General features: G+C 38.9%; 1 long non-coding RNA gene across 1 annotated transcript; it reads left to right on the forward strand.

Moving 5' to 3' along the window:
* Positions 1-9,803: 9,803 nt before the first annotated feature.
* On the forward strand, positions 9,804-20,861 carry LOC141985800 (uncharacterized). Its single transcript, XR_012639022.1, has 5 exons — positions 9,804-9,993; positions 10,849-10,925; positions 17,284-17,374; positions 19,146-19,178; positions 20,725-20,861. It is a non-coding gene; the product is annotated as an uncharacterized LOC141985800 (long non-coding RNA).
* The last annotated feature ends 4,378 nt before the right edge of the window (positions 20,862-25,239 follow it).

Raw genomic sequence — 25,239 nt, forward strand, 5'->3', positions numbered from 1 at the left:
TAACATCAAGGTATGGGGCTGAATTCTGTTTTAACACTTCACTACAGTTATGTGGGATTTATACTGTGGTAGCTGAGCACAGAATTGGTCCTATTTAATTTGCAAAAGAATAACTTCCTTAATTTATATAATTTATAACATTTTAGATGATTAAAGTATCATTTCACTTAGGAAAGTGACTCTAAAAATGACTTTGTGGAGCTTCATATTAATTGTCTCTCAGTGTCTGGCATATCAAATGTTCTCATCTTAAAAGTCTAAAGGTGTTTCTTCTGTCAGATCTGTAAAGTCAACCTGGGTTCTTACTGCCTCTTCCAGCACCACCAGTAATCAGCTGACTATTTTGATTACAATCTCTGAGGCAGGATAAAATCCAGCTTGTTCTTCCATACAAGTAGTGCCTCTTGCAATGCTAACAGGAGCAACTTTTGCGGGTAAAGTAAGCATACATGACTCAGAGATGCACTTTACGCAGGTGGGTTGATCTTAAGAAAGAGTGAATGTTTTAACTGGGAAAATTTGGTGGTTTGTGCCTTAAAAGTGATGGTATGCACCATTTTTTTTTTATTCAACAGGTAGCAGAAGGACACGGGGATGTGGTAGTCACCTGGAACCCAAGTTCAAGCACTGAAAGGTGCCCTGTTTATATTTTCTGACTTCCATAATTTAAAGATGGCTGATTTTAAAAATTGTATTGGTTTTTCCCCATTGAGGTACATATTTTATTCCCTTTTGGCACTTCCCTCAGCTTGGATGGTGAAACTGCAATACAGTGTAGTTTTATTTTCTGTTTCTACTCTGTTTTACTTTCTGCTTTTCATGAACTAGCACAATGCTGTTGAATGTGACCTTACAACTCACTCCCTATGCTGGTAACCAGTCTTGCCATTCTCACTGCAGTAGCTGCTATGAACCAAATGCAGAACTACTTTTGTGACAATTATATTGACAACCTTCTCTCATCTGTTTCATTAGCCATCACCCATTTCTGCCTTTTCTCATATAATACTATGATAAAGATAGCTATGAAGTGCTCCCCATTTTCAGGTGAGTCTTGTGAACAATTTTCCTTCATATGTACTTTTTTTCGGGGCTGGGGGGGCAGATTAATACAATTGGGTTTGAGTTTCACTTGAAAATTTTTGGCTTCAAAATTCTGGAGTTCAATTTGACAGCCTCTTCAAGATTGTCGATCAAAGGGAGTTAGACTGGCTGCTAACTGATCCCCTCCTCCCAGCTAATTTGATATCAGCTACTGACAGGGCAAGTGATACTGAAAGGAGGGGGCAAGGAAGTGAGGGCCAACTTAAGCAGCTGTAGCATCGAAGCCAACACTAAAAGTCTTCCAGACAAGTACCAGAGGTGATAAAAAAGTACAGATGAAGAAGCGTAGTGAGTGGTGGTGGTAGTTGCAGCTGAAGGTTACTTTCCAACAGAACCAGAACCCTGGAGAATAGAGAAAAGACTAACAAAAGGAGGGGGAAGGGAGCTTGGCAGTGGAGAGGAGTAGGTGTGGCCAGCTAAGACTGCGGCTGGCAGCAAACAGAGGGAACGCCAAGAAAGATATGCATTTCTAGTATCAAAACAAAAGAAGAGCCCAACTGGGAAAAGGGAGGGGAGGAAGGGAAAGAGTGATAATGAAAGAGGGAAAGAGCACCTTTTAGACGTTGAGAAAGAGTAAGAGAGGGAGCAGAAACAGGCCTATGAACCACCTACAATATTTATTTTAAATACTTAAAGGATTTGTAAACAAAAAACTTCAAGATCTTCCATCACTTCAACATGCATTTTCTAATTGAGAAACTATTTGTTGTGACAACTGATAACTGAACAGAATGCACTCCACAAAATTAAAACCCACCTCTGATTTAATTAATTAAATTTTAAAAATATCCATCTCCCAAAAGAGTATTTGTGATGTGATACAAACAACTATAAAACCAAAACCAGGCCAACCCAGATACCACCAGCCAACAACACTGGAGAAAGACACAAAATCCGCAGAAGAAAATCCAGTGAAAAAAGGCAGCCAAAAAAGGGTCATAGATGTACTATTACAAATAGGCAGACCCCATGCTAAGTTATGAAGACAATCACCAAGATACTTTGATGGACCTCCTGTGAGTGAGTTCCATGGACAAAGATCCTGAACTGAGATGGCCCTGCCCCAGCACGATCCAGACAAAATGTGATTAGGACATAGAGATAACTTGGCTGTTCTCAGTTGCCTTGGATGAATGCAAAAAGAAGAGGTGGTTGGTAGGTCATCAAGCCTAGGTTACTAAGGGTCATATCGGTTATACTAAGATGAACCAGTCCATGGCTGGCTATAAATTTACTTTAATATACATTTTAGTATAAATGATTCAAAAAAGAAAGAACAGAGGAAAAACATGTGGAAAGACCTAGTTCATACTAGTTTTGAACAAATCACCTACCAGCTTTCCATCCATACCAATCGGACCCTAGGATAATCAAAAGCCAAAACAAAACAAAACAGTTAAATCATAAGAACACTGATGTCAGGGGCAAATATACAGACTTGTGGAGGCTTTAGAGGCTTTAGAGGATGATTTACTGTATGTCAGCAGTTAAATGCAATACCCTAAGGGCATTGCAGGCACCAAAGTCAAGAAAAAGGAACAGCAGGAGAAGCAGACCTAAGAAGGTAGTAATCAGAACAATATGGTGAGAAGTAATCAGGCAGTAGCTGGTGTTTGACAAGAAAGTGTTCAACTTGAAGTGAAAGATTTGTTAGGCTTGCAAACCACAATGGTACAATACGACAGAACATATGAAATAATGCATCTGGCTTATGTATTTTGCTTTAAGCAATTAGGGAACTATATTAGGTAAGCCATTTACTGTATAGCTGTTATCACAATTATGGCTTCAAGCACACCTGAAAAAAGCAAACACTCCTCTCTAAAATCTCTGAAGTAATTTAGCTTTCAGATGAGGTTATTACAATGACTGCTATTAAAAAGGCAGCATTTGCCAACAGTTACTACATTGCGTTAGCTGAGGTACTGAACTTTTTCTCTGTACTTAGCGAAAGAAAACCCCTCTGCTAAATATTGACTTTTTCTTGGTAACAATTGCACCTATGTGATATTTCAGAGAGACAGATTACTTATTATTACCCAATGTCCAGGTTCAGATTTCAGTTATATGGATGTAAACTCAGAGTATCTCCATTCACTTCAATGGAGTTATTTTGATCCATATTGGTGAAACTCAGAATATGCATCAATACTAAGTGTGTTGATACTGTTTTGGGAAATATTATTATTAAAGATTTAAAGCCAGATTTTCAAAAGTTCTCAGCACCCTCAGTTGGAAGCTGTTGGGTACTGAGTTCTTTTGAAAATATGGCCACTTACATAGGTGTCTAAATGGGAGAGGCAGGGTGCTGTACTCTTTTGAAAATTTGTTCTTGAATCGCAACAGTCTTCTGACAAATAGAGCTTATACATTTCAATAATTCTGGTTACTAGTTTGTTTAGTTAGCAGTGGATTTATGTAAGAGTCATTCACTCATTTTGAGAGTTTGTCCAGTAAGACATCGTGCTTCCCAGTATGATGATATTTATGCCTTGATACGATTGTTTATCAGTATATCACTGTACATCATCATATCATGAGTCACAATGCAACATCATGTCATAAAATGACATGACAATGCATCAAACACTAATACAAAATCAATATGCAAAGATTTAATCTACCCACTGAAAGTCACTTTTGGATCCTTTGATGTCCTGCAAACTAGGCTTGAAGTAAAAATTGGACTGATCCAGAGGTGAATTAAGGCAATCTGAAGCCCTATGTAGATTCTACAAGGGACCCCGCATAATCCACTTCTGCATCATGTCCCCACACCTTCTTGCAGGGACAGCAGGTTTCAGAGTTAAGAGGAATGGGGAAATTCACACCTCTTGATGTGTTTGTTTCAGGCTTTTTACGGAGACAAGGAGACATGGCTCCACCAGTTACACTTGGATCAAGTTTTCAAGCTTTTCTTCATATCCACGAGTGCTAGAAGCTTTATTTTTTTCAATGAAAGCTGAGAGACTGACATCATCCTGTGCCACCAGTTGGTGGGGGTCTATGCATGGGTCTATATGCCTATGCTTTAGTCCAGCCATGGATTGAGCAAAACCAACCAAACAAAAACAGAATAGATGGGAAACCTACAAATGGTACTGTATATATCTGATTTCAGATACTGAAAATAAAATGCTATCAGTCCAACAAATATGTCTTAAAGAAAGCAAACACATGGATAGTGTGCAAAGAATTTATACCAAAACAGGACAGAGTAGTCACTTAAAGCATAGCAAAAGTCAATTGCCTCATCAACATTCTCAACACCCGCTACATTACTTCACAGCAGCCATTCTGGAATCACTACTTCTGAGAATGAGATTTTCATCTGCCCTTTGACTTTCATTTATAAAAATATTGGATCACAGCATATATGAGCTGCAACAAAGGCTTAAAACATGGTGGTTTGAATCTCCCTCTTATAAATAACAATTGCATGACGGCGGAAGAAAGTCGACAGCTGCCTCAAGGTCCTACATAGTCTTGTAATTGGTCTCCTAGAAGTAAAATTTGTTCCCCCCATATCAATTTTTATTAATACATAATAAAGAAAAACATGTATGCAATTTATTAAAAGAGCAGTGTTCACTATTCTACTTCCCCAATACCCTCTAACATGTACCACATAGAAAGCACTTAATGATTTCCTAGCAATTATATTGCACTTGAGGCCTATAGTTTTATAAATTATCTTTGTTTTTGCAGGCACAATCTTATATCCTCAAATTCTAACACATGCATTTTTGCTTCCACAATGAACTGTGCACACAAATAGAAGCATTGGGTAAGTGGACATCTAATAGCGAGACATATAACTACTAGTACAGTAGTCAAATATATTAACTGTGAATATTTGTGCTTGCAATTTGTTACAGGTGCGGAAATGAAGGCTGAGTTGAATCCTGACTGTAAATCAGGTTTTAGTTCTACAAAACATTGTATAAACATTAACTAATTAATCCTCCTAACAGTACTATGTGTCGCAGTAAGCAAGTAGGTAGATATACAAACCCTCCCTAAGTTCCCCATGTTGGGCCAGCAGCTGAGTTTAACAATTTGGCCAACTGTAGGTTTAGCATTAAACCCCAGAGGTTTAATTACTTTTACAATGAATGAATAAATAAAGAATTATACAAGTATTTTTAGAAGGAAAACTCATCATAGGATGTAACTGCTGGCTCACAGGGAATGGTCTCAGTGGGTCCCCTAGTCTACTGCAGCTCTTACAATTAAAATAATGTTTCTATTTTCCAGACGAACAGGGAATTTCTTTTGCCTGACTGAGAATAAACATTATACATAATTTATATCACCAGCTGTGTTACCTTACATGATGGGCATTAATTATTCTTATAGCTTTTACCTTCTCTACAGCCATATTTATATCACTACAACCCTAGAATTAAGGGTCTATGTGAAACATATTTTCTATTAGTAAGTCCATGATTCTCAGTGTTTTATAACTTTTGGAAGGGTGGAAAGTGAAATTCCTACTCAGCTGAAAATGAACATAAATGAGGTTGGATCCTGCTCCTATTGATTTCAATAGGAGGTTTCGTTTTGATTCCGTTTGGAGCAGAACTGAGCACATGATCTCAGCCTGGATGAATCTTCTGGGATTTCTTTTAAAAATGTAGGGAAAGGAGAGGGAAACTTAACTGGGGAATACTGAGCTACAGAAAAATAAAAACAAATTAATGGCATAGACTTAAGATGGTGTTTTTATTTTTTGAGGCGATTACTCTACCAGAAGAATTAATAAGATTCTTATTTTATAAAAATATTGAACCTGAACCATCATATTAACTGCTAACTTGTTTTTTTCTCTATTATCTCCTTCTGCTACTGACAGCAAACAAACAATGCACTTTTAAAAAATGGAAACAATCGTTTCCTCTAACAACAATTATTATTACTAATTAGTATATATATTTTTTGACAAGCAGCAACAAAGTATATGGTTTTCTATGAGAGAATCTCTGTCAAATCTCTTTCAAGAACTATCTAGACTAGACAGGATGCACCATGACAGAAGGGACTGATAGTGTTAACTATTTTTTAAAAACCTATTACTCATTCACTTTTTGTGGACATTGTGGAGGGTACAAAGAACAGAATGCTCTCTCCTGATTATACAAAATTCCTTTCTAGGTCTGCACTATTATCTTTAAAATGTGTCCTCTTACTGGGTATCTACTGAATATACTGCTCTATTGGGACCATATTTCCCCAATTCCCACTTATTTCCTTGCATAAAACCCACATATTCTGGTTTTAAGTAGAGAGATTAATTTTACTCAAGAATATTTAGAGCTGCAAAAGCAACAAAATTAGTAAATTACACATGCAAAAGTAAAAAAAACTTTAACAAATCAATTTTTCCTGTTTACAATCAATGCCTCTTTCTTATTTATGGATTAATTTAGAGGCCTATATTTTTTAAATTAATATATTTTTTCAAAATTAGTTTTAACAACGTTGAAAAGACATCAACAAAAATTTTGGGACCTCTGAAATATACATATATCTCTGCTTCCAAAAGATACCAGCTTTATTAGTGTTGTCTTGGTCTCAGTTTGGGCATAACTAGGAGTAATTGGTAAAATTAAGAAAATGAATGCTCAACATCAGGAAATACTTCGTGAGAGCAACTAGACAGTAATAGAGTCTTCCAAGGAAAGCAAAGGCAGAGAAAAAGAGGAAGGATCTAGATGACTTAACATCTTTTCTATCTCTAACGTCTAAGATTCTTTGATCACTTCTTTGTGATCCTTTTAATCTCACCAAAATGAATCATAAAATACATACTCAGTTGAAGGCAGTTATGATCTAATATCTGATATGTGCAGATCTTTCATTGCATTAGACACTTTCTACCTGTTTTGCATACTATGGGATGTATTGTCTTATCATAGCTGGTGTAAGGTTTGAGCCACTTATACTATAATTAGGACAATTCATCTTAACCTTATTGCCGTGAGACAATTTTTCTCTGAAAAGTATCTAAGGAAAATTCTGGACAGTGTAATTTATGTTTACGCATGTAACTAGAAATGAACCAATATGCTAACAAGCTAATATAATAAGCTCCAAATCTGTATTGACGTCCCAAACTTGGCTGAATCATTCATGTTGCTTTTCCAGGCCAATTTATGTTAAATGAAATATTTTGGACCAAAGTATCTTCTCTAGTCTCACCTGTGGATCTCTATTGTATATTCTGCATGCAAGACCAACGCAGAAATCCCACACACATGGGAGATTTGCAAAACATGGAACTGAGATCCCCACTGTGGATCCAAGAGCAGGATTTTGCTCCACACAATTTGGACTCATTTTATGGTACAAATAAGTACCAGAGTCTGCTCCCACATTTTTCATGCAAGATTCTGTGCTCACAAATAGACCCAATGAGACGTGTGTGTCCATCTCACTGCAATAATTTAACAAGTGCACAAGTAATCTTTGGGCTAAGTTCAAGTCCCACTAAATTCAGTGGAAGTTTTATCACTGACCTCAGTGGGATCAAGATTTGGCACTTTATTGTCCAATCACATTTTAATATATACACCAGAGTGATTTTTTTTGTCTCTATGACACTAATTTGACATAGTGTTAAATTATACTAGTTTAAGATTGTCACAGATGCATATTTGAATTCACAGACTCTTAGTCTGATTCATATGACTAGAAGTATGACAATTTTCTAAACACTATGCAGTAAGATAGGTTGTGAAATTGTTACTAGCAGCTGTCTGAATCCTTTTATGTAAATACATATCCACTAGAAGGTTTCCAGCAGAGTTTCAGAAAAATAAAGCAGGAATTCAGCTGTAAAGTAGCTACATGAGTTGCTTACCTTTTATTATTTTCAGTGAGAACTTTAAAATACCTATTTTTAAAAGTTTTTCAGTGTCAAACAGCAATTTAACAAATCATCCACTTTAAATTCAGATTAGGTAAAAGATGGCAAATTTTTCTTTTTGCATTACCTTGGCTAGTTCCAGATTCACACTGGTTAAAAACCTGACTGTTGTCAAATCTGTTCATCATGAAGCCATTAAAAATAATTGATCTCCATTTTCTCTCCCCCAGCTAATTACATGTTTAGCAAGATTGGCATTAAATTAGGTGTTTTAATGCGATATTCCTAGTAGTCTGATGACTGGGTTTTTTTTCTTGTAAAAAATTTTTAGAACATAGGTGGGTGGTAGGTTTTTTTAAGAGGAGCTCCTCCACTAGCTAAATTGCTTCTATTGATGAAAATCTGTTGATTCTTTTTTGTATGAGTCTGAATGATTGCTATTAAAAAGTACAGTGATTGCAAACAGTTTAGCTGCAGAAGCTGTGTGCCCAGTCTCCTGGAGGGAGGGAGCACTTTAAAACATTCTGCAGCAACTCCTTCTGGCCAACAGAACATCACTGACAAGATCAAGGGGTCTAGTCCTCTTTGGCTGGAGTGACGGTCACCCCTTAAACAATGAAATGCAGGGAAAGGAAAAGATCCTTGTTCAAAAAGAAAAAAAAAGTCCACAAAAACAAAAGCCCTGACAGTAGAGATGCATGAAAGCACTATCGGCAGGTTATTCCATAAACATCTATTGTGGAGTTTCTTGTATTTGGTACTGGTCCCTGACAGCAACATGAGAGTAGATTAAATGGACCATTGATTTTATATGGTAAGAGAAATGAATCCCTTTTGAGGTGGGGAATTGATTTATTGCTTTAAATCTCTATTGTAAAAATGATTTTAATATACATTTTTATAGCAGAATTGTGCCTTGCTAGCCTTAATTAGGAGCAATTTATGTAGACCCCAATCCTGTTCCTATTCCAGGTCCTTTTGACAAAGGACATGTTGTCACTCTTAAATCCATTCAAAATGCTGCTGCCAAGATCACCTTCCCAGCTCATTGCTCTGATTTCTCTCTCTCTCTCTCACACACACACACACACACACACACACACACGCTTTGCAACCCTCCACTGGTCGGTCTCTCTCTCTCTCTCTCTCTCTCTCACACACACACACACACACACGCTTTGCAACCCTCCACTGGCCTTCCTATTTCCACCGCAGCAAACATACTGTTTACAATTGTCAAGCCTATAATAGCCTGGCCCGACACCACCTAACATTTCCTACTTTTTTCAAGCCTTCAAACCCTCCCTCCCCTATGCCCACTTTGCCATCGCTTACTACCTATCCATCTAATTTCCCCCTCAAACACCTTTGTGCTTTCTCCCATTCTTTATTCAGGGAAAGAGCAGACCTCCTCCTAAAAAAAAAAAAGCAAAACCATTACATTGTCCTTCAAACACCTCCTGAAAACTCACCTCTGCACAGTGCCTACAAACCATCACTGCCACACCAAACCACCACTGAGCAGGTGTCTGAGCCACCACAGCCCTGGGGAAAGGCACCAAACAATCACCACCACAAGGGATCCCAGGGATGAAAGACTGAACCACTGGTCCAGGTTGGGGGCCCCAAATTGCCAACATCATTGCTACCACTGCACCAGGGCAACAGCTGCTGCTTGGAGTGGGTGAAATAGCAACCGTTGTCTGAAGTGAGGGCTGGCTGCTTAGCAACCAGCCAGCATCACCAAGTCTTACGCACGCTGCTTCCTGACTCAAGAAGATGGGAACAACAGGAACTCAAGATCTTTCCTTTCAGGTGAAGAGGAGGAACAGAAGCAATAATTCAGCTAAAACTGAACAGCAGGAACCTCAGGACACTAAACCAGACCTCATCCGTAGGAACCCTGTACAGGACTCCAGACTGGACCCCAATCAGCTGGAAAGACTTACGAAAAAACCTCAGACCAACTAGTGAAAGCCAGAGGGACCAAGACCTCAAACCAGTCCCCAGCCTTAGTACAAGTAAGTATGTAGCTTTTTGTTTTATTTGCATTTTCCCTTCTTCTTGATTCGTCTCTTCTTTGATTTTTAATACAGAATCTAAAGCTATGAATTTGCTAAAGTAGGTTTAGTGTCCTATTTAGTCTGAGCTAGACAGTAAGGGCATAAGTACAAAAAAAAAAAAAAAGACAGAGAACACCTCTGAAGAGTCCAACAGAAAACATCAGTCCATGAATAGCAAGACCTGAAAGCATGGATGCAGTCACCAGCACTGTTCCTTACAGCAGCATTAGCCAGTGCCTGAAATGCAATCTGACTACCCTGATAGCTCATTTGAAAGAACAAGATGATGGGTGGTTATTATATCTAAAGGCGAGGAGTTTGGAAAATGAAAAATTGCTAGGAGTTTGGCTGTCCATGGTGTGAACTACAAAATCACCTCATATGGTGACAATAAGTCAGTGTGACAGAAAGTCCTGTGGAACAAAAACTACATTCACAAGCTATCAAAAGCAAATCTTGCAGCAGAAAAATACTTGCTGAAGTAATCAAACCTCTCTTGGGCCCCCCCAAAATGGAGCCAGGCATATTTCTGCCCAACAAGAAGCCATCTGTCAGATTTTTCATATAACATAAAAAACTGAAAAGTATCAGAGGGCTTTGACTGATTTTCCTACTCATGCAGATACACAGAATGAACTGGAATGGACCCAACATGGGATGAGTTCTTCAGTAAGGGATATCCTTGAATATATTATGGCCAAAATGAAGGGAAAAAAAACCATTCCAAATATACTGGCGAATAGAGCCAAACACATTGTGAGGGTAGATGAGACGACGGCCAAGCTAACATTCGGACTTGATTGTGTGCATTAGGCAGCAACGGGACCATTTCCAGATGCAGACTACTGTCTTTCTCTTTGAAGCTGGCCCATCTGACTAACTGTCCATTTGTAAGTATAGCTGTCCATTGTAAGTATAGTATTTGTAACTGTAGCTGGTTTTTTTGGAATGTCTTAGGTGCAGTACGTTCACTGAAAACTTCCTGCAGAGTAACTGTAATTCTTTTGCATCTGACAGTGCCTCTAGCATGCTGAAGAAAATCAGTCAGGACTAGCTCACCATCTGCTAACTCAGTATCTCAATCTCTTTGTCTGCCTTGGCTGTTGTCGCAGGCTGGAACTTACTGCTGGAGACACTACCTGAAACATCAATAGTACAGCTGAGCAAAATCAGAAAACTTTCAGTTTGGAGATGTCAAAATCTTTTGCTTTAATATTTTCAGTTGAAATGAAACATTTCAACATGTCTGAAATTGAAATGTTTTGTTTTGGTTTGTTGAAATGACCTGAAATGCTTAATTTCTGGCCAGATCAACTTTAACTAAATTTTCCCAATGTGGCACATTGCCTCTGTTCCCCATTACGGGACAGGCATCCTGGCTGGACTACATCTCCCATGATGCACTCAGAGTTATACGACTTCCATCATGCATCACATCAAGCTCAGTCAGAGGGAGATCAGGTGTTGTCAGTGAGATTGGTCCAAACTACACCTCCCACAAGCCATTGTGAGGACAAGGAAACAGAGTTTAATGTTTTACTGGACTGATTCAAAACAAAACATTTCAGGTCAGTTCAACTAAATGAAACATTCCAATTTTGGTCAAACTGAACATTTCAATTTTACAGAAATTGCAAGTTCCACAGAAAAATCATTGTGATGGGAAATTCCCAACCAACTCTAACAAACAGCATGAATCACTTGCAGGTGATTCTTCAACAAGTCACATACCCACTGAAACCTGTTTCCCAAGGATAAATAATACTTACACATCTGTGCTAAGAGTGTGGTGATAGGTCTACTCATCGTTGGCAAGATCCTGGGTATATATTGGGGGGGGTATCAACTCAGGCATCTATTAAGGAAGTGTGGAATGAGTACCCTTCTCTTTAGAAACATATGTGAAGTTTTCACAGTCAAAGCCAGAGGTGCCAAGCAATGTGCCTAGTACAATAGCATCGGAAACATCCTGATCTCTGTCATGCTCTGACAAAATTTAGGAATTATATTTGATATTTTGTGTGAACTGTGACATTTGTCAAGACAGTTGCAAAGAAAAGATATAACATTGCCAAACACCCCCACAGATCATTTCCCTGTGTCTTCATATGTATGGATGATGCTCAAGGATCATCTGAAGAGATGGAACAAGGCACATCCACAACAGATTCTGTCTTACTGCAATGTCAAATTACGTCATAGAGAATATGTATGGATCCATGGTGGTCAATTTTTGTGCAGCCTGCCTAATGCAAAGGAAAGCCAGTTGATTCTTCCAGGAATGGGAAGGAAATGGGTGGGCTTATATACAGGTGTTCATTGATCCCGTGCTTCTTGGTGGGTGAAGTGTATATTAGTGTATCACTATATATCAGCGCCCTTGACTAATAGGAATGCCAAACATAATTTCCTTCTACCATCAGGGACCATAATTAAACAACATTCAATTACTTTGGTAAATAAAATAAAGACTTTAACGCTACTTAATTTTAATCCTGGAGGACAATACATGATTTGATGCACTAAGAAAGAACAGATTATAAACAGCTGGTTGTAAAAGAACAGCTTGTATCAAAATTGTGGTCTTGAAGTGATTGCCTACTCTCCTCACCCATGCACATGAATACTGAGCATGTGCACAGAACAGATAGGAATCTCTAACCCTCTGTCTAAAAATTCTCATTTCTCTTGAAGAAATTGAAACTCCTGTACCCATAAATAGGAAGCACATGGCTAATTCATCAATGCCAACGTCACTCTGTGAATATATTTGATGTGGCTGGTGTCATGTTGATGAGAAAACAATAAACTGTGAAAAATGTCACTTCTCAAAATCAGCTAGCTAGAGTTCAGCAGAGATGGATTGTTGTAACAGCTGTGGCATTATGACTTTGATTAATTAGATTTTTTTTCTTTCCTGGAATAATTCTGAAGAACCACTTCCCACCCCAAATCAATCCATTTGTTCACATAAGTCATACTAAACAATCATCTGTTCTACTATCTCTGTTGTGACAACTGAAGAGAATCTCCATGGTACGATGAAAATATATTTATTCAATTCTTTTTCAGAGGGCTTCAGTTCATTTTTCAGTTTCTACAAATATTCCCCTCCGGATAGGCAGGCCGCTACCCACCACACGAGAATGTTGGGAATATGACAGAAAGCTGCGCCACCTCACTCCTTCCTTCCAGTCTGCCTCTCCATATGCCTGCAGAACCTGAAATCTGGAGCATCCATGATTGCCCTCCCCCCGGCTCCACAGGCTCGAGAGAAGGGTAGAATTAACACTTCCCGCTTCTGCATCCCCACAAAGGAGATCCACCAGAGTAGACACTTCCACTACATATAGAGGGACAGGGAAAAATCATGGCCAAAGTCTTTAAAAAAAACAAATGTTATGGGAGGTTTCAAAGTAAAACTGAAAAATTGTTCCATCCAAAACCAATTTGTATCTATTCCATGCAACTGTTTGGGGATGTCTACACTGCAATTAGGGTGTGTAACTGCAGCCTACGTAGGCATATCCAAGTTTAAATTTAGCTAGTGTTAGTACCTACAGCAGTGATGCCTGACAGCATTGGCTTCTGCATGAGCTGTACAAGCCCACCAAAAAACCCTGGGTACTTACTCAAGCTTCTAGCCCACACAGAAGTCTGTGCTGCTGTGGCTTTACTGATACTGGTATTTGTGAGAGCTAAATTAAAGCTAGCTTGGTTATGTCCACATAGGGCTGCAATCACACACCCCGATGGCAGTGCAGACATAGCTTGAGATCAGGGAAACAAAGGGTAACTCAAGAGCCAATGTTCATATTTAGTCCTGGTGCATAGGTACAGCAGTTCCATCTGGGCTAGAAATATAGGGAAAGACTGTTCAGATACACCATGTTAAATTTTAATAACAGAACAAATGCTTTCAACCCATCCCCCACAAACACATTGCCACATATGCCCTGATGTTAGAATTTGCAATGGTGCACATGCAGGTCCATTCAGATTCCAGGTATTTGCTTCATGCACGTCCTATATTTAAATGACATTTACTTGTAGTCACTGTAAAGGGGCAATTATATTTATTCAATTATCATCATACTGTGTTTAGCTCCTCCTACCCTAAAATGCACTTATATATCGGTATAATTTCTACAGACAATCAGGCACTGAGTAAGGTACACTGAATACATTATTTTAGAAATGGACTGACTACCAGGTTCCCTGTGTAGATTGTAATGGCACACCACCTGCTGCACCTCATACCTGAACAAAGGGTTATATCTAGTCCTAAAAAAAAAAATTCCCATAAACCTTCTCCATGACAGTTATCAAAACCGGGATTCCAGAAGGAATGACTACTAGAGTGCCCCAGAAATCTAATTTATTGAGCATGCAATAACAAGGATAATAAATCACTAAGTATTTAGAGGAGCCTTTAATATCTTTATTTGTGAGGTATAGGATTTGATTTTAACTAGTTTAGCTAGGGAGTCAAAATCTATCCTCACTTCTACTTATGCAGCCACGCTGACCTCAAATGGGTAAAAGGCTCTGATTCTACAAAATCTGAACACCTCCTGTGAGCACCCTCAACTTAAATCCGGGGTATAAACAATATTTACATGGGCACTCAAGCAAAACTAACAGTGGCTCCAATCTTCTTGCACCACTTCACTAGAAATGTTTGTTCTTTGTCCTTCAGAGATACAGACCTGATCCAAAGCCCAGTGAAGTCAGTGGAAAGATTTCCATTGATGTGGATGTGCTTTACAATCAGGTCCATAGTGAGTATACTGATAATACAGCACAGCATTCAACTCCTAGGTGACTGCGGTGGTGATGACCTTGACAGGAGTATCTTTACCAGGAGCATTGTTTGACAATGCTCGGTGCAACCTCGTCTATTCCAAAGGGAAGGAAAAGTGTGTTCTTTTGAACAAGTCCCAAGGTAACTTATCTCTGGCAGATAACTAGTAGTACCTGAAAAGGGAACGATGGCATCAGAAAGAAATAGGAAATCACTCTGATGGTACTAGAATTTTCACAAAGGACTATTGGGAAACCTCAAGAGCCTTCTACACCTCCAGCAAATCAGGCCAGAGAAAAATAGGGGCAGGCAGTGGTTGGGAAGGGAAGAGCATGAAGGAGACAGCAAACCGCATGAGGGAGAGAAGCCTCAGACATAGGAAGGCAGGCAGTAAGGGGAAAGAGCAAGAAGAAGAGAGTGTGGGGAGACATGAACCCAGTAGGCAGACAGGGTCAGGATGACAGTGTATCTTTTGGAAGCCCTGAACAATGTGTTTTCTTTCTCAATTGCTTTGCTATTAGTTGGCTGCTTTAGGAGCTACTGTGGTGGAACTGGAGAAGGTAGTCTTCCCCAAAACTGCCACTTTTCTTTACCCCCATTTCAGGGAAATAGCAACAATGCTTCTGTGCAAAATCCCTACTCTCTGCTGCTCTTATCCTTCCCCACAAGTTGAAGGCCAATGTAGCCCCATCTTCTACCGCTCCTCCACCAGCTGCTTCTCCCCACATCCTACATCCTGCCAAGCCAAACAAAGGCAGGAGAGGAAGTGGCAGCTCTGAAGCCTCATTTTGGTTCCCATTTCCCCTCCAACAAAGGCTGATCCTTGCTGTGTTTTCCACCCCATTTCTGGATTTGAGCGCATTCTGGATATTCCAGATTGGACCCTAAGTGTAGGCAGAATTTGACCCTAGAAGCTTATATATATATATATATATATATCACAGTGTTCTGTGATTTACTTTCTAGAGAAGGGAAACTCTACTTCTCTTTTTTTTTTAAGCAGAATTCAAGAGACGTATTTGAAAACAGTCAGAACTTCCATGATTTTGGCACTGATGGCCTTCTTCAGGGACCTTAAAAGGGATCAGTGAAGAAGGCTGTTAGTGCTGAAACATGGAAACTTTTATGACTGTTTCCAATTACATCTTCTGAATTGTATTAAATATGAAATGAAACAGAAGTTTCTCTTCGTGTTCGGGAGCAAGAACACAGCTCTTTATCCGTAAATCTGTCTATTGGAGTCACATTTTTTTCAAAGGTTATTTGGAAAGGGCCACTGAGTTCCTCTGTACCTGTGCCCTGATCATTGTGGTTAAAGTAATTTATTGCAGGTTGTGCAGCTGGAATTGAATATACTGATTTTCTTACTATGGTTCTGAAATTTCCACATAATTCAAAATGGTATCATAGCCTTCATGTTTCTGTTTGCATTTGATAAAAGAAGTCCTTCCTTTTCTCCCTACCAGCACTGCTACAAGGATAGTAGCAAACAAGAACAACTAACTAAATTTTGCTGCAGACACTACAGCTGAAAATACTGAAATATCAGCAAGTGAAATAGTACATTGGGGAAGAAAACTTTTCTGTTTGCCCATCAATGTTTTACACCTGTGCTTTTGTGAACAATATTCCAATAGCTAACACATCCCTTTTCTAACAGTCACCAAAATTCTGCCCACAGATGCAACATCCACTGAAGTTCACAGGAATTAAGCAGATGTGCCTGAGGACAGAATGTGGCTCATCAATTTTTTAAAAATCTGATCAAGTTAACAAATTTAACAGTTAGCTTCATCTCCTCATTGGTCTTGCAATCTCTGAACTATACCTTGAATTGTGGCTGGATGGAAGCAAAATTGCACGAAATTAAATAACTGGTCAAGTATGCATTTGAAAGTTGACCCAATACATTATTGCCCATTTGAATGCCAAATTCCTCTCTCTCCCTCTCTCTCTCACACACACAGCTAGAAAAACAAAAACCAGCAATTTTCCTGACTTTTACCTAGTTTTCAAGCTTATAAAGGATTCTTGCAAAAGCCAGTGACAATATGAGGAGCAAAAGTTTGCTCCTTTGCATTCATGGCCAGTGAAGAACAATTTGTATGTATGCATTTGATGGCAATAGCAGATAACACTTTCCACACTTTAAAGGCAAAAACCCAAAATGAGAGATCTCCTATCAAACACAGAATGGGGAAAATATCAAGATAACTGATTCACTCAGCTGGAAGTGGAAATGTTTGGTCTTTTCCTATTTAGGGATATAGTGAGGAATGGCTAAATGGTTAGACTACCTGCCGGAAGACCAGAGCCCGATTAGTGCAACTCAAGGGAACCTTTTTTATAAAAATGTATCTGCACTTACACTTTAGTGTTGATTAGGAGTGTAAGTGCTGCATTATGGATGATGAAAGATACTAAATGGTTACAAATTATCCTAGGTGCCTGCAGTGTACTCTAATCCACTCTTCAGCATTCACTCTCACCTGTGGAAGCCTGCAAAGTTGTTAATAACGCTCTCTGGAACCAACTGTAAGTAGTAGACTAAAGTCATCCTGATAACTGCAAATCAAGAGACATATTATGTGCGTCTACTGTTGAATGAAACTGTATACCCGAACATAAACTGTAATTTCTCAAACTCAGGGATAAGACATGTCTTTCACTTGCTTAGCAAAACCTGTGCCTTCAGAAGTAGAGCATTTTCGTAAACAATTACCATTTTTCTCCTGAAATATGTTTCTGTAAGCCCCAAAGCTGCAGTCCTTTCTTGTGGTAAGTTTTATTTATTCAGGTGAGTAGCATGGCAATATAGGACCACTCTCCTGAGAAAGTGCTGCTCAATGCAAACAAGGATTATAGAACCAAGGACTATCGTAGTATAATTAATATGGTATAAAGGGGACTTTTACAAAAAACTTCTGTGATGTTTATCAAAAATGGCACATGGGAAAAAAAAGAACGTTGGAAATTTCCAAGTTTTTCCTCTATTTCTCTTATAAAAAGCCGCAAATATACAGACCATGAACATACAGTGCACAATATTTGTTAAAAAAATCATGTAACAGCAAGAAACTGATTTTTACATTACAATTGAATACTTCTTTCAATTAATGAGCATTCATGCTTTTCTTCATGCTTGTCTTGAGAGGTAAAAAAAACCGAGGGGACAAATTCTGTTTGGTATACCAGCATTTGCTGGGAATAATTTATTCTGAATGCACCAGTGAAAATGGGAGCAGAACTTAGATCAGTGATTTTATATTATATAGTCTGTACATGATACACACATCTAAATAATAGACAATTATAATAAAAATGCTAATTTTTTTAACTTAAGCAAAAGAGATCAATAAAAAACAAAATTACAATGTCGTTTCAAAGAACCCTTTTGAGAGGCTGATTTATGAGCTGTACAGTATACTGTCATGGGAAACTTTTCAATTGACATTCCATACTGCCTTTATAAGTTGTTCATACTAGACAAGCATTTTAAAAAAGCTTTTAAAAAAGTAACTGCTTTAACTAATCCCCATTTCTGCTGTCCGATATGCACATGTATACCAGTGAACTAATCTGTGCGTGTGAAAAGCTAACAACAGCCTCCACACAAAACTGATGCCGTAAGAGTATCCTTGAAGCAGGAGAGGAGAGAAAAGCATGTTCAATGTGTCTGTGCTTATAGCAAGTTGCATTTAAAGTAGGAGGATTTAGCTCTCCCTACCAGTTATTTGTACAATAAAATAAGATCTATTAGGTCACCCAGTCCAGTCACCTGCCATTGCAGGATTGTTCCTTCAATATATTCTCCACGGGAAGATTTTCAAAGGCATAAATGGGAATTAGGACCCTGATTTCTATTGGGTATCTAAATGCACTTGGAAAATCATCCTCCCATGTGCTTTGTCTAGTCAGGTCATAAAAATACTACCATCTGAAGCGTGCACTTCAGGAACAAATTATTGAGATTAATTTTTTTCTGACTTTTTCTACAATCAACAATGTACATGAGCTTCCTCATATGCATATTAGTTTGGGAACTGTCTGGCTAAATGGGATTTTACACATCTTTCAGCTATATCATAGATCCAGATGGAAAATCTAGCTTTCAAGGATATCATGTTGATTTGTGACACTCCTGGAGAGCTTTGTATCTACAAAGCAGTGAATGGATTACATTCATTCTTATATGTAGGGTTTTTTTCACCCATGACAGATATATGGATAATCTTCATGTTATAAGTAATAAAAATAAATGCAAACCATTAATATAACTATTACATATTTTCTTCTGATCTTTCAGAACCTCATCGTATAAGAAAATGTCATACAAACGGTAAGAAATATTTTAAAACAATGAAATATTTACTGATGAAGTAATTTATCATTGGGTTTTACACACACACACACACACACACACACACACACACACACACGCGCACACTCTTTTAGCTTGTAACTATCACAAATACAATTTGACAAATGAGAGCCGGTATTACATTTCTTGCTTATGTATATGTTGGCTAAAGTGTTTAGAACCTGAAGTTTCACTCAAAGGTTGGTTATTTCCTATATAATGCTATTTTCATTTACTCTGTTGGTCTATATTATCTGTTGTAAGGAAATGATTAGGTTGCCTGCTCAGAATAGGATAGCCAGAACAAGAAAATATAAAAGACACAACTAGAGATCTTTAAATGGTTTTAGGTATGGGTTAAATATGAATCATATTTGCCAAAGCACGGACATGAAAATCCTGTCTTCAGCCTCTTCTGCATATGCTTATTTGCCAAACTAAAGTCAGTGTATCAAGAACAAAGAATAAATCTGTCCAGTGTGACCAGAAACTTACCTACTGTTAATTTTTCAAATAGATGGCAGAACCAAACCTCTAGGTAGCACTAAGTTATACTTTTTCTCTCTTTGCACACAGAACTCCAACAGAGAAGAGAATAAACTTGGTGGGGGGGGGGAACCACTAGTGAAAGAATAAGATTCAGCTGTCTCTTTGCTCCCACTTCATCCATCTGCCATGAGAACATTAGAATGGCCATTCTGGGTCAGACCAATGGTCTATCGAGCCCAGCATCGTGTCCTCCAGCAGTGGCTGGCACCAGATGCCCCAGGGGGAATAAACAGAACAGTGTAACCATCAAACCATCAAGTCACCCAACCCCGGTCATCTATTCCCTGTTTCTGGCGGTCAGAGACTTAGGGAAACCTGGAGCATGTGGTTGTCTCCCTGCCATCAAATATAATCTTCTCTTTATTTTCTTGTGTGCATAGGGCCAGCTCCCCAGCTGACATAAGTCAATATAGCTCCAAATTATGTCAGTGGAATTACATCAATTTACACTAGTTATACCATAACGTCCAATTTTTATTATGCTCAGCTCTTACTATATACAGACGCCTTGCTTGCCAAGTGAACTACTCCATGAAGTTCCATGCACATCTGTTGATTTTACAAAACAAATGGAGTTATCTACCAATGACTAACATCAGAACTGGGCCCCACATGTTAATTTAAAGAAGCTGCATGAGAAGTGAGAAAAATGATAAATGATGGCTGAGTCACTAATGCTGCCTCTTCAGGTGCCTATTACCATTTTAATTTATTATTGTATTCATTGTTATATTTACAAAGTTGTTTACAAAATGAAACAGTAAAAAATGAAAATGAGCTGAATATAATGAGAAAGTTTTATTGAGCTTAAGTCAGGGCACACAAATGGCGTATGTTTATTACATCACAAATCCTTTTCTGAAATCACCACATAAAGTTCCAGATTTAGAGTTGTTTTAATTGTCATTTAATAATTGCACAGAATGAAAATGGTAAAATTCACCTCTGATACAAAATGTGGACTTTTTGCTTACAGCAAGAAGGATGTGAAAAAATTGGAAAGCGTCCAGCGGAGAGCAACAAAAATGATTAGCGGACTGGAACACATGACTTTTGAAGAGAGGCTGAGGGAACTGGGATTGTTTAGTCTGCAGAAGAGAAGAATGAGGGGGGATTTGATAGCTGCTTTCAACTGCCTGAAAGGGGGTTCCAAAGAGGATGGATCTAGACTGTTCTCAGTGGTAGCAGATGACAGAACGAGGAATAATGGTCTCAAGTTGCAGTGGGGGGGGGTTAGGTTGGATATTAGGAAAAAACTTTTTCACTAGGAGGGTGGTGAAGCACTGGAATGCATTACCTAGGGAGGTGGTGGAATCTCCTTCCTTTGAAGTTTTTAAGGTCAGGCTTGACAAAGCCCTGGCTGGGATGATTTAGTTGGGGATTGGTCCTACTTTGAGCAGGAGGTTGGACTAGATGATCTCCTGAGGTCCCTTCCAACCCTGATATTCTATGATTCTATGATTCTAAGAATATATCGCATATCCATTGCATATTCAGCACTCGTCCCGTGTACCAAATTCTCATTGGCCTTACCCAGAGTATAGTAAAGAGGGTGCTATTACAATTATGATGTTTACTACACGATGGTATTCACTTTACCTGTGGCATTTGTATTATGCCTGACACACACATATAACACCAACATTAGCTATAAATTGGTCGCTGTAAATGTAAGTTTGTCATGGTGCCTGCCGTAAGTGGATATGCAACAGAGATCCATAATGTGGATCTGACAGAAGTATTTTGTCAGTATGTAAATACTTATGACACATTTTGCTTCCAAATTCTTGTCTTCAGTTCTGCGAGATTCTAAACCATTTGATTCTTGGGCAATCTGTTCTTACACGATCTTTTCTAGCAACATTACCAGCCTCTTTAAAGAGCATGCATTAAGAAGTCCATATATAAGGAGCAAATTCTGCCTCTACTTTGCATACAGTAGAGCTGTGCTCCATGTGGCTCCTGAAGCAATATGCAGGGTATAACTTCAGGGTGAAATGGATAAGTGTGTAACCAGTGACTGGGACTATGGTTTCTAACAGCCAAACACCCACATACCCAGGGATAGATTTCTCTTTTACATTATTATGTCCTCAGCTACAGTATTTCTTAGAAAATGCATTACCATCATTGATTTCTGATAGCATGACAGTACTGCTTGGTTAGTTAACTTATTAACAGTCTTTTGTGCCTGCTGATAGCATCTGAGAATGTTGTAAAAAGCTGGCACTGATAGTATTGTATTGCTGAGAAATTCTGAATCACTGCATTATAACTTAGGGACAGCTTTCAAGTTCAATCAAAATTATCTGTTGCATAGAGGTATTTTATATTAAGCATATACAGGCCATAAGCCTATCAAGCGTACACCATGGCAGAGTGGCAACTAGAAGAAAGAGAGCTATAGTAAAGCTTTCTCCAGGGCACAGAGTTTATCCCTTATCCATGGGAATGTGGATTTTTCAAGAGCCTGTCTGGAGGTATCTGCCTAAAAACTAATACTCTGGTTGCTTAAGAGAATTGATGGCCACTTCACAACTAATATAATTAGGAAAGCCTTTGAGGCCTTGGACTGAGCCCAAGAACTTAGTTTACCAAGGGTGTCACACATGAGACTGAGCTTTGTTTACAGGACAGTCACATGCCATGGGTCAGGGTTGCAAGCTTATACCCCTATCACAGGGCATGGGTCTGTATCCATTGTCTCTAATGGCTACTGTTGGGCTGGGTGCTGGATAGATATGTGGATGAAAAAGGCAGAAAGCTTCCTTCTTCCACACCTGTGGAATAACTGCCTTGTCCCTAGACATCATGCTACTCGGTGCCACAGACCTGAGCCACATGCCATGCTCCCCCTCCACACTCTCTAATTCCTACAACTCCTTGGGCAGCGAAACCACACCAGTTCTGTTGCCAGAGGACCAATTATAGCAGGACAGTAGCACAAGTGCAAACACAAAAGAGGAAGAAGGTCCATCTAAGCAGTATTAGAATTAAATTTCACCTGGGTCAGGGCAAAGTGTTGGTACATTCACCCTAAGGACTGACTTTTGCTCAGCAGTACATGCGCTGCAGTACAACAATTTGGAGTTTCCTTTTTTGTTGTTTGACTGTGGGCTTGGACCTGTGTTTTAAGGGAATATCTTAATACATAAAAGACCGCAAAGGCTTTCCTATTTATATAAGTTGTGAAGTGGCCATCAGTTCTCAGAAGCTACCAGAGTATTAGCATTATCTTGCAATATTTTGAAGTACTAAGGGCCCAGAGTGCTCAATGCAAAAATGCAAGCATGAGACATAATCTTGGCAGAATGTCAAGAGGGAAGGGTGGTCTTGTGAAGAAGCCTGTTGAGAAGAAATCCTGTAAAGTGGGGAAGGGTCATCAGACAGAAACCCAAAGAGGTAGGTCTGGAAACTGACATAGTGACTGCTGGAACTTAGGCAGCTTTACTGTACAACACCTGTGGGAGACAGAAGCCCTGATTAGGCACTGAAAATACAGCAACTGTTGCAGAGATGAGTAATATTACTGCAGGCTGAGACTGAGCACGCTTGGGAGGAGATGAGAGGGGAATAGATGAGAAGAAATGAGCAGTGGTGAAAAATTAGGGAATCCAGCTTCTTCCCAGGATGTGTGCTGGTGCTACTTGCTCTGGCTACCACGCCACATCAAAGTCATAGAAATGTAGGGCTGGAAGGGAGCTCGAGAGGTCATCAGGTCAAGCCACCTGAACTGAGGCAGGACCAAGTACACCTAGACCACCCCTGACAAGGGCTTGTCTAACCTGTTCTTCAAAACCTATGATGATGAGGATTGCACAACCTCCCGAAGTAAGCTATTCCAGTACTTAAATATCTTTACAGTTAACAAATTTTCCTTAATATCTAACTTAAATCTCCAATACGACAGATCAAGACCATTACTTTTTGTCCTACCTTCAGTGGGCACAGAGAACAATTGATCCCCATGTGACACATGGCCAGAAAGGGTTAAGCATCCTGCAGCATAAATGACCCAAATTCAACCTTTAGAGACATATTAGAAAAGTATGCAAATGGTAGTGAGGGCCATTCCATGTTAGATAGGCTAGAACATTGAAATGCAAACTTGTATTGTTAGAGAATTAGAGGTGACACTAATTGTGTGTTTACTTCTATCGTGTTAGATGTTAGCCATGTAAACAGACAGTTCCTGTCTATTATTATAGCTATTGATTCAGAAATCAAAAGGGAATATTAACATTTAGATGAAACAGTGTCATTGTCGAAATGTCTCTTTAAAGCTGTATAGGAGCTACTTAATGGACAAATTACCTTATGTTAATCCATGTGGTTGATTACGGGTGATGTTTGGGAAACAAAAGGTTATATCAAAAGCCTATTGTTCACCCAGGACTGTATGGTCAAGAGGCTGCTAGAAAATTGTACAAAAGACTCTTGGGACCTGATCCTTTCATCTCAGATCTGCTTCAGACATAAGACTGAGATCTGGATATGGACATTGGATATGGACATTGGACATTGGACTATAACCTATGGACTAATTCTGAAAGAACTCTTTACAACTACAAAGCTCACCATCTATACTATGAATCTGATCTCAGAACTGTACTCTTGTCTGTATGTATACTGATCTTTTAACCAATACTCTCTCTCTCTCCTCTTTTTTAATAAATTTTAGTTTAGTTAATAAGAATTGGCTGCAAGCGTGTATTTGGGTAAAATCTGAAATATTCATTAACCTGGGAGATAATGCATCTGATCCTTTGGGATTGGTGGAACTTTCTTATACAATGAATAAGATTTTCAGCAATCCTCATCATATTTGACTTAGATGTTTGGGTGGAGGCCTGAGGCTGGGCTGTTTTAAGGGAACTGTGTTGTTGGCTTCTGGGTAACCAGTAAGGTATTACAGAAGCTGTTTTGTGCTGGCTTGGTAAATCTAAGTATTGTAATATCCACCAGCTTTGGGAATTGTCTGCCCCATTCTTTACAATTTACCCTAATTGAGTAACTTGAGTGTGGCTCCCAGGGACCCCCGTGACACCCCATCCTCTTAATAACAGTCCTTAATATATTTGAAGACTTATCAGGTGCCCCCTCCGTCATCTTTTCTGAAGGCTAAACAAGAACAGTTTTTTTAACCTTTCCTCAGAGCCAGGTTATCTAAACCTTTTATCATTTTTGTTGCTCTCTTCTGGATTTTCTCCTGTTGGTCCACATCTTTCTTAAAGCATGGTGCCCCAAAATGAACACAATATTCCAGCTGATGACTTATCAGTGCTGAGTAGAATGGGACAATTACCTCTCATGTCTTACATATAACACTCCTGTTAATACACACCGGCGTATCAGCTGTTTTTGCAACTGCATCACACTGTTCCTTCCTCCTTGTTGTTAATATTAATTATGTTAAGTATCTGTCACAATTAACCTTTTTAGTGAAAAATGAAATAAAATAGGCATTAAACCCCTCGGCCTTCCTGGTTTT

Source organism: Natator depressus, chromosome 4 (assembly GCF_965152275.1).
Source record: "Natator depressus isolate rNatDep1 chromosome 4, rNatDep2.hap1, whole genome shotgun sequence".
NCBI classification, from domain to species: Eukaryota; Metazoa; Chordata; order Testudines; family Cheloniidae; genus Natator; species Natator depressus.